Source organism: Corvus brachyrhynchos, unplaced genomic scaffold (genome assembly GCF_000691975.1).
Source record: "Corvus brachyrhynchos isolate BGI_N302 unplaced genomic scaffold, ASM69197v1 scaffold28, whole genome shotgun sequence".
Classification (NCBI taxonomy): domain Eukaryota; kingdom Metazoa; phylum Chordata; class Aves; order Passeriformes; family Corvidae; genus Corvus; species Corvus brachyrhynchos.
The window spans coordinates 8895540-8903281 of NW_008246058.1; positions in this window are offsets into that span (position 1 = coordinate 8895540).

A 7742-nucleotide genomic window follows, 5' to 3' on the forward strand; every position below is an offset into this window, starting at 1 on the left:
CGCATGTTTAATGACATGTAAGCTCATTTCCATATGAAGTGGAGAATGGGAGGTGTTAATGTTATGAATATGCATTTTGTATTTTGGATATTCATAATATTTTGGAAATAAAAGGTATCATGTTTGCTTGTATCGGGGCCCTGCGTCTTAGGGAGCTGTCCCACACAGTGCCTTGCGCCAAATAAAACATACACTTTCTAACTCTAAACTGTTAGAGAGTTTTTGTCCATCTCAGTTGGATATCGATATTAGATCGATATTCCTATTTTGGTAAATCAGCAATAGCCTGGACTGTCCAGGACCCTGATATTATTCAGTACTACTTCATGCCAATAATGGGAGCAGGGGAAAGGGACTCTCGCTTCTGAGGAGAAGGGTGTTCTGTCTGGTCAGGAGAAAACGTGGTGGAGAAGAGCAGATCCGTGTTTGTTTATTGTTGTAGGCTTTCCATGTGAATAATTTCTTTGTCTTAAAGAATTTTGCATTAATATTGTTGCTGTCATTGATTTTTTCTTCCATCACTGCTGATCCCAGTAAAGTGTTCTTATCTCAACCTGTGATCCTTGCCTTTTGTGTTTCCACTTGGAGCAGGAGGGGGAGTGAGCAGCATCATGGTTTTGGCAGGAGTGTTAAATTGGAGAATACCATTCCAGAGCCAGGATAATACTGCAAATTTTGTCTGTAGATCACAAATGTTATAAGTTTGGGCAATTTTAATGCCTGGGAAGGGTATAGAAATAGCATTGCTTGTGGTAAGAATATTGATCAGCCCATAGGCAATGGGGTGAAATTTTCATAGTAAATTTTTTGGATTTGTGTCTGACCTTCAGTACAGATGATTACAGAACTGGAGTCACTCATGATGATGGGACAGATAATAAAGGTTAAATATAGTACAAAACCATCCTTTTCTTAACTGTTATTAACAGGAATATAAGTTATATGAACTTTCTCTGGCAGCATATTCAACTTGGGAAATAAACTAAAAAGATAGATGAAAGTAGGAATTTATCCCTTTTGAACCACTGTTTCTTCAATTACATGTAAAATATCTATTAAAATAATATTTATGATACCCTAAAGACACAATGAAATGTGGTTTAATGACTGTAAATTTAAAATGTAGCTTTCCCTTTGCCAAGGGTACAGTACAAATATGGGCACTGTAAATTTTATTGCAAGGAATACCCCTATGCCTGCACAGGGATGGAAGCATAGCTTATTCAACCTTCTTGCACTTCAACCTTTGCAATATTTCAGGAAAATTTCTTAAATTCTTATGTCACTTAGATCTCAATTTGATTTATTCCTGTATTTTCTTTTAAATCTTGTTTCTCAGTTTTTTGGTTTGGGAAATTTTTGGGGTTTTTTTAATGTTGGTTGGTTGGTTCATTGGGGTTTCTTTTTTTCTGTATCTCAAACAACTTTCCTTTTACTTATAGTTAGGACTGTACTCTGCTGTGCATTAAGTACGTGCAGGTAGCACCAGTCAGTGATTTGCTAGTATAGTAAGAACAGAATAAACACTTAGTACAAGAGATGTGAATATAGAGTCAAATGTGACATCTGGAAATCTACATTCTTGTGACTGATTACTTTGTAATGTGCCTTTGTGACAGCTCAAATTGAAACATTTTCTCTAAAGAGAGAGAAAGCAAAAATCAGAGCTTTTCTAAGACTTCAATTTTTATGCAGCTGAAACAAACATTTTATGTACTGTGTATATGTGGAAATAATAATGTATTATATGAATTTTTAGTTAAAATCAAGCCATTACATTTAATGTGTAACTTAGTTCAAAAGCAAATATTCTCATGTTTCAGTTCACACTTGTAAAAATCCTCTATCCAGTATTTTATGAATTAGTCAAATACCAAATGCTTATTTTCATACTTATTCTGTCACACTTAAATATGAGTTAGATTCTTTATGCTATAATCTTATGTAAATCTATGCCCATAAAATCATGACTATACTTGACCATACACTGTTGGATCCTCAAAGGCTTGTTTACTGCGATGGCAGTTGGGTATGCACTGGAAATATGCTATTGGTAAGAACTGCAATGCTTCAAAGTTTTCTGTTTTGTCTGTGTAGGCCAAGTAATTTTCTGTTATTTTCTGTTTCTTTATTGCCACTGGAATAAAAGGAATGTGAAAGAATTTATTCTGGCTGTCCCTTTTAATTCATCTCTACGTATTCATTTCTCAGAGTTTTCAGCTACTTCTTTCAGAAACTGTTTTTGTGTTTACATTTCTCTCCACTATTCTCTCCACTATTCTCTCCATTATTATCATTATAACATGATTATTTCATACTGGATTCAAGTATGCCTTAATCATTGCATAAAGGGTTACATAACATTTTTTTAATTTGTCTTTGTTTGAAGATCAACTTTTCTAGAAAATGCCCTTAGTGTTCAACTTTGGTTTAAAAATTAAAGGACCACAGTACTATGCATTAAAATGTTTTGGTAATCATTCTGTTGCAGTTTCTGAAACAAAGGTCTTAAAAAATCATTTTTCTGATCTATCTTGCAACCTCTTCCTTTTAGCTACTCAGGCAGATCTAAATATACTAACAATAAGAAAAAAGAAATACTAGTGTAATTATCTTAATAAGATAAAAATAGTCAAAAATTTCATAAATGCAGGTACTGACAGACAACACTTTTGGGAACAAAAAAATAAGAAGCTGGTTTTGTTGCAATGCAACAGAATCTGAAATATCTTTTGCAATAACATATTTATAATGAAAATGCAAACAATAAATACTAGAGAAGGAGGAAAAGTCAATAACAGACAGTTATTATTAATTCAAATCCTTCAACACATGCCTAATCTGATACATAATACTGCTTTCAAAGATATCGAGCACTAGCAACTCCATTTAAATTGTAGTTGTTCATTGAAATGGAAGGTCAAGTTTAGTTGATACAGATTGATTTAAATATTTAATGCAAATATACAGCTTCTAAAATTTTAGAATTTTAGAATAGAATGTCACTTTGTTATAAAAACACTAAGTAGAACAAGAGGAAAATAGAGTAAGACATATGTGTGTGAACCTGGTGTATAATTAGACTGGTTTTTGGCCTAAAACCTGTTTCTTCAACAGTGAACAATCTTCTCCCACTCTTTTATGATTAAAGTTAGGAATTTTTAGAAGAGGGCTTGAAAATTTCAGGGGACACAAAAATCTCGTGTAAAAATATCATGTTCTTACAGACCATGCTATGAATGTGACGTTTTCTTTTATTTTCTGTGTGAAAAGGGTAGGTTTCAGGATGCCACATGGCTGCAGGAAGTATCTGGATATTAAGTACATGGTATTTATGGAGTTTCTTCTGTGTGAATCTCTCTTGATGATAAAACATTCTACAGTCAACAAAAAATTAACTTTGTCCATAAGGTGGGGAAGGAATCAAGGTTACTAATTAAAATAAAGACCCAGTCATGTTACCAAAACTGTTATGTATTTCATAATCAGAAAGCAGATGATAGATTCTGTTAAGAATCTAATTCTTGTCCCAGAGGAGATGCTCTGATGGACAGTAGTAAGGAACAAGGAAACAACAGCACTTTAGGGAACATCACAGAAATGCCTGTTAATCTTCCCAAAGGAATTAGATAGCATGCTTCCCAAAAGTGAAGAGGCCAACAGCCCAGCTGAAGTGCCACTACACCAGTGCACACAGATAGCTAATGAACAGGTGGCGGGGAACCATGGTGAAATTAGAAGAACCATGGTGAAATTAGAAAACTCTGATTTATTTCCTATCACAGGAACATGGTGTAATGAATTACATGATGGGAGCACTGCAATTTAGTGCCACAAGATTTTCAGAAGAGATAGGCTGGGAAGGAGGGGTGGAGGTGTTGATGTCTATGTTAAGGAAAGGATAGATTGTGAAGAGCTGCCTCTGAGTAACAGCCATGAATGGATGGAGAGACTGGGTAAAAATCAAGCAGATTACCTATAAAGGACAAATTCATACCTTAGTTACAAGCTGTCTTGCAACTAAACAGACGGTAAATGATGGCAAGGGTAAAGGGGCAGCAGGTTAGTGTCACTCTGTGGAGCCCAAGATGAACTCAAAATTGATTTTCTCTTCCTTTTAAAATGGTGTCGTAACAAAGAAACTATATGGAGATAATGTGAGACAAGTAGACATATAGACATATGCGCCATATTATCTTGTTTCTGAGAAAAAGTATAAGCACTAATACCAGTTTGTAATATTATTAGTAATTTGTTGGTTATCCTGGGTTTGCTTCAGTTTCATTTCTAATGAGCTATCCATGTAGGACATTTATTTATAAAAGAATTCAGAAGACCAAATTTCATTTTTTTAGAAACAGAAGAGTTTTTCCATAATTTATAGCTAAATACTTATATAAATGGTTCTGAGTTTTCTGACACTTAATGAGTTTCCAGTCAAAAATGTTAACAATATTGTTATTCTTAGTTCATGAAAGCTGGAAAAGTGGAGGTTGAGGGTTGATTATTATTTTTTTTTTAATGCTTGAATGATGACATTCTTAATAGAAGAAAAAAAAAAAACAAATAGAAGAAAACAGAAAAAGACAAATCACATAGTTCTGGGAAAACATAACTTTCCAAAAAAAGTTTAGTCACATGTTTATAGAATAATTTACCTAAAACATTAACTTAAACTAAATTGTTAAAAGAAAAAGCAGATGTGTATTTGAGAGTGTTTTCTGCATAGATTAGGAGAGAAACTTTTCTACACACAGAGTTGAATTGCTTCTCTGAACAACTTTTAATAAATTCTGCAATATAAACTGTGAATAGTGTAGTAATTTCAAATCTTTTTTCATTCTAGTGTTACTAGATAATGGCATTTGACAATCTTCAAAATACGACTTCATTTTGAAAATAATGTGAGCTTCTGATGCAACACACTTTTGGAGGCTGGTCACATTATAAGTGATAGAAACTGTAACACAATAGGGAAGCTGCCCAGCAGCTGTCCATAACTACAATGATGATTTATTCAAGAAATGATAAAAATTAACGGTCTGCAGCCTGTTGTTCTTTTTCACTTGTATGTTATTCAATTTCCTGTTTATTTGAACAAACTTGATTTGAGAGGCTTTAATTTATCTCAGAATTGAGAAACAAAATTAAGAGGCAGCAAATTTAAAAACTTGATGTTTTTAACCAAGTGTTAAAAAAAAGGTAATTTATGGCCTCTGACAAGGAAATTACTTGAGTCTCTTGTAATCCTCACCATTTGCCTGTGTTATTAATTTTGAAGTAAGTTTCTCTTACTGTGTACAATAGAATACTACAACATGGTGGGCATCACATTTTTTTAATCCAGAAAATAGTTTAAAAAAAAAAGAAAAAAACAAAGACATAAAATAGAAAGAAGAATTAAATATGAGACATAAAATCACCTAGCACCCTCAATCTATCTACATTCTGATAAACAGAGTAGATTAAAATTTGGCTGAAGATTGGCTGTAAAGGCCACATCATTTAATAGATGTCTTAATTATAATTTTCTTTTTTAAAGGAAAACAGAGAAAAACAAAGTAGTTGTAACCATAATGTGTGGCAAACGTTTGCCAGAACTGAATGATATCAGTATACAAAGAGAAAGGACAAGTAAAGTGGGAAATCAAGTTTGTAAAAAACCTAAAACCCCCAAAACATTCTGTAGGTCATCTAGGTTGTAATGACCCTGCCTGAGCAGAAGAGAGTACTTTAAATGATTATCTGTAACTGTCCAACTCTGTATTTCTTATTTATGAGCAACTGTCCTGGTTTCACCTGGGCTAGAGTCGGTTTTCTTCTTAGTAGTTGGTACAGTGCTGTGTTTTGGATTTAGTATGAGAATAATGTTGATAACACAATGATTCAGTTGTTTTTAAGCAGTGTTTACCCTAAATCAAGGACGTTTCAGTGTCTCATGCTCTGCTGGTCTGGAGATGCACAGGAAGCTGGGTGGTAGCATAGTTGGAACAGCTGAACCAAACAAGCCAAAGGGATGTTCTGCACCATGGACTTGGTACCCAGTATATAAACCGGGGGTAGTTGGCTGGGAGGAGCCAATCACTGCTTGAGGATGGGTTAGGCATCTGCCAGTGAGTGGTGAGCAATAACTTTGGGCATCATTAGTTTCTCTTGGGTTTTGTCCCTTGCTCTGTCTCTTTCAGAATTTTTAATATTTATTATTCTTAGTTGTAGTATTCTTGTATTTTATTTTCTTTGAATTACTAAACTGTTCTCATCTCAACCCATGAGCTTTACTTTCTTTTCCAATTCTTTGCCTCATCCCACTTGGGGTATGGAGGGCAGTGAATGGGCAGTTGCATGGTACTGAGTTGCTGACTAGGATTAAACTACAACTGGAACAAAATATTGAGAAATATTAAAACTGTAATGGCACAAGAAAATACCAGTATTACCATTGATGTATTTGGTAGACTGACAGTATTATTATAGTTGGTTGAGATATGAGCTTAAAGAAGGTATTAAAAGAGATTTAATAACCCATGATATATTTTATTTTAAAACAAACTTTTAAATGAGTTCAAATAACTAAGAAGTGTTTCAATAGAAAGAAACAGAATACAAGTATATATATTCTTAAAGGTTATCAGCTATTTTAAAGAGAAATTGAAAGATTATTATTACCCCTTTATTTCAAAGAGAGATGAAGGTTATACAAGTGAAAGCTAAAATAATTTTCCTCTCTATTTCAGTATTACTTTGAAAATCTATCTGAATTCAGAAATATGCATATTCTTTGCATAAATGACATAACTGATACATTTTGGAAATAATAACGAGGTTAGGATAAAAAAAGTAGAACGGGAGAAACCCCAGAAATTTATTGTCTGGCCATCAAATGCTCTCTTTATATTTTGTCAAAACAAACTTATGTGTCTATGATCATCAAACAGAACTGTTTGCTTTCTTTGGACCTGCAATGCAGTGCTTTGGTACAGTAGTCTCTTTGGTGTCAGAAATGTGACTTTGAAAATCCTGCCTCCACAGCTCGTACTTTTCCAGGCAGTTTATCATTTCCCACAGTTAATCAATCTTCTAGAAATGATGTGGAGCTATGAACTCCACAGGAACTTTATAGGTATGATTCTCACATGTTGAACTTGTTTGCCATTGTTCCTCCTGCCCACTGTGCCTGCTGTGCTGAAGTTATTTCAATCTTGTCCCTGGGAGTCAACAGATGATCAGAAACAACTGAGTAAACCGAACAGCTCAAAAAATTTTATTTCTTGAAGTTTCAGGAATTCTTGGTAGTAGTTTGAAAAAGTACCATGAGAAAAAAATGCTTGCTCTTGATTTTATGGCAACTTCAACAATTGAACTCAATTCCTTATTTCCAGGCAACACTCTAATTTATTTTTTTAACTTACAATAAAATGGAGTCTTGGTGTTTTACATAAAATAACCTCCCTATTATATTTGGTTTTACCAGTTATCTTGGAGGCATGTCTATAGAATCCCAGAAAAAAAGGGGCTAATTTGTTTGTTTCAATAGCCAGATGGCTGTAAATCCAACCCAGAACAGTTATAACAGATAAGAATTGTTGTTAATAGAGCTGATGATTGTTGGAATTAATATGCCGTAAGAAAAAAACAGAGTTTTGATTGGAGGTGGGGGCCATGTGGACATACGGCAGAACTTTTCTGGGACAAGCATCCTTGTTATAGTCCACAGCGACACAGCAAAAAGAAGACAACACAAG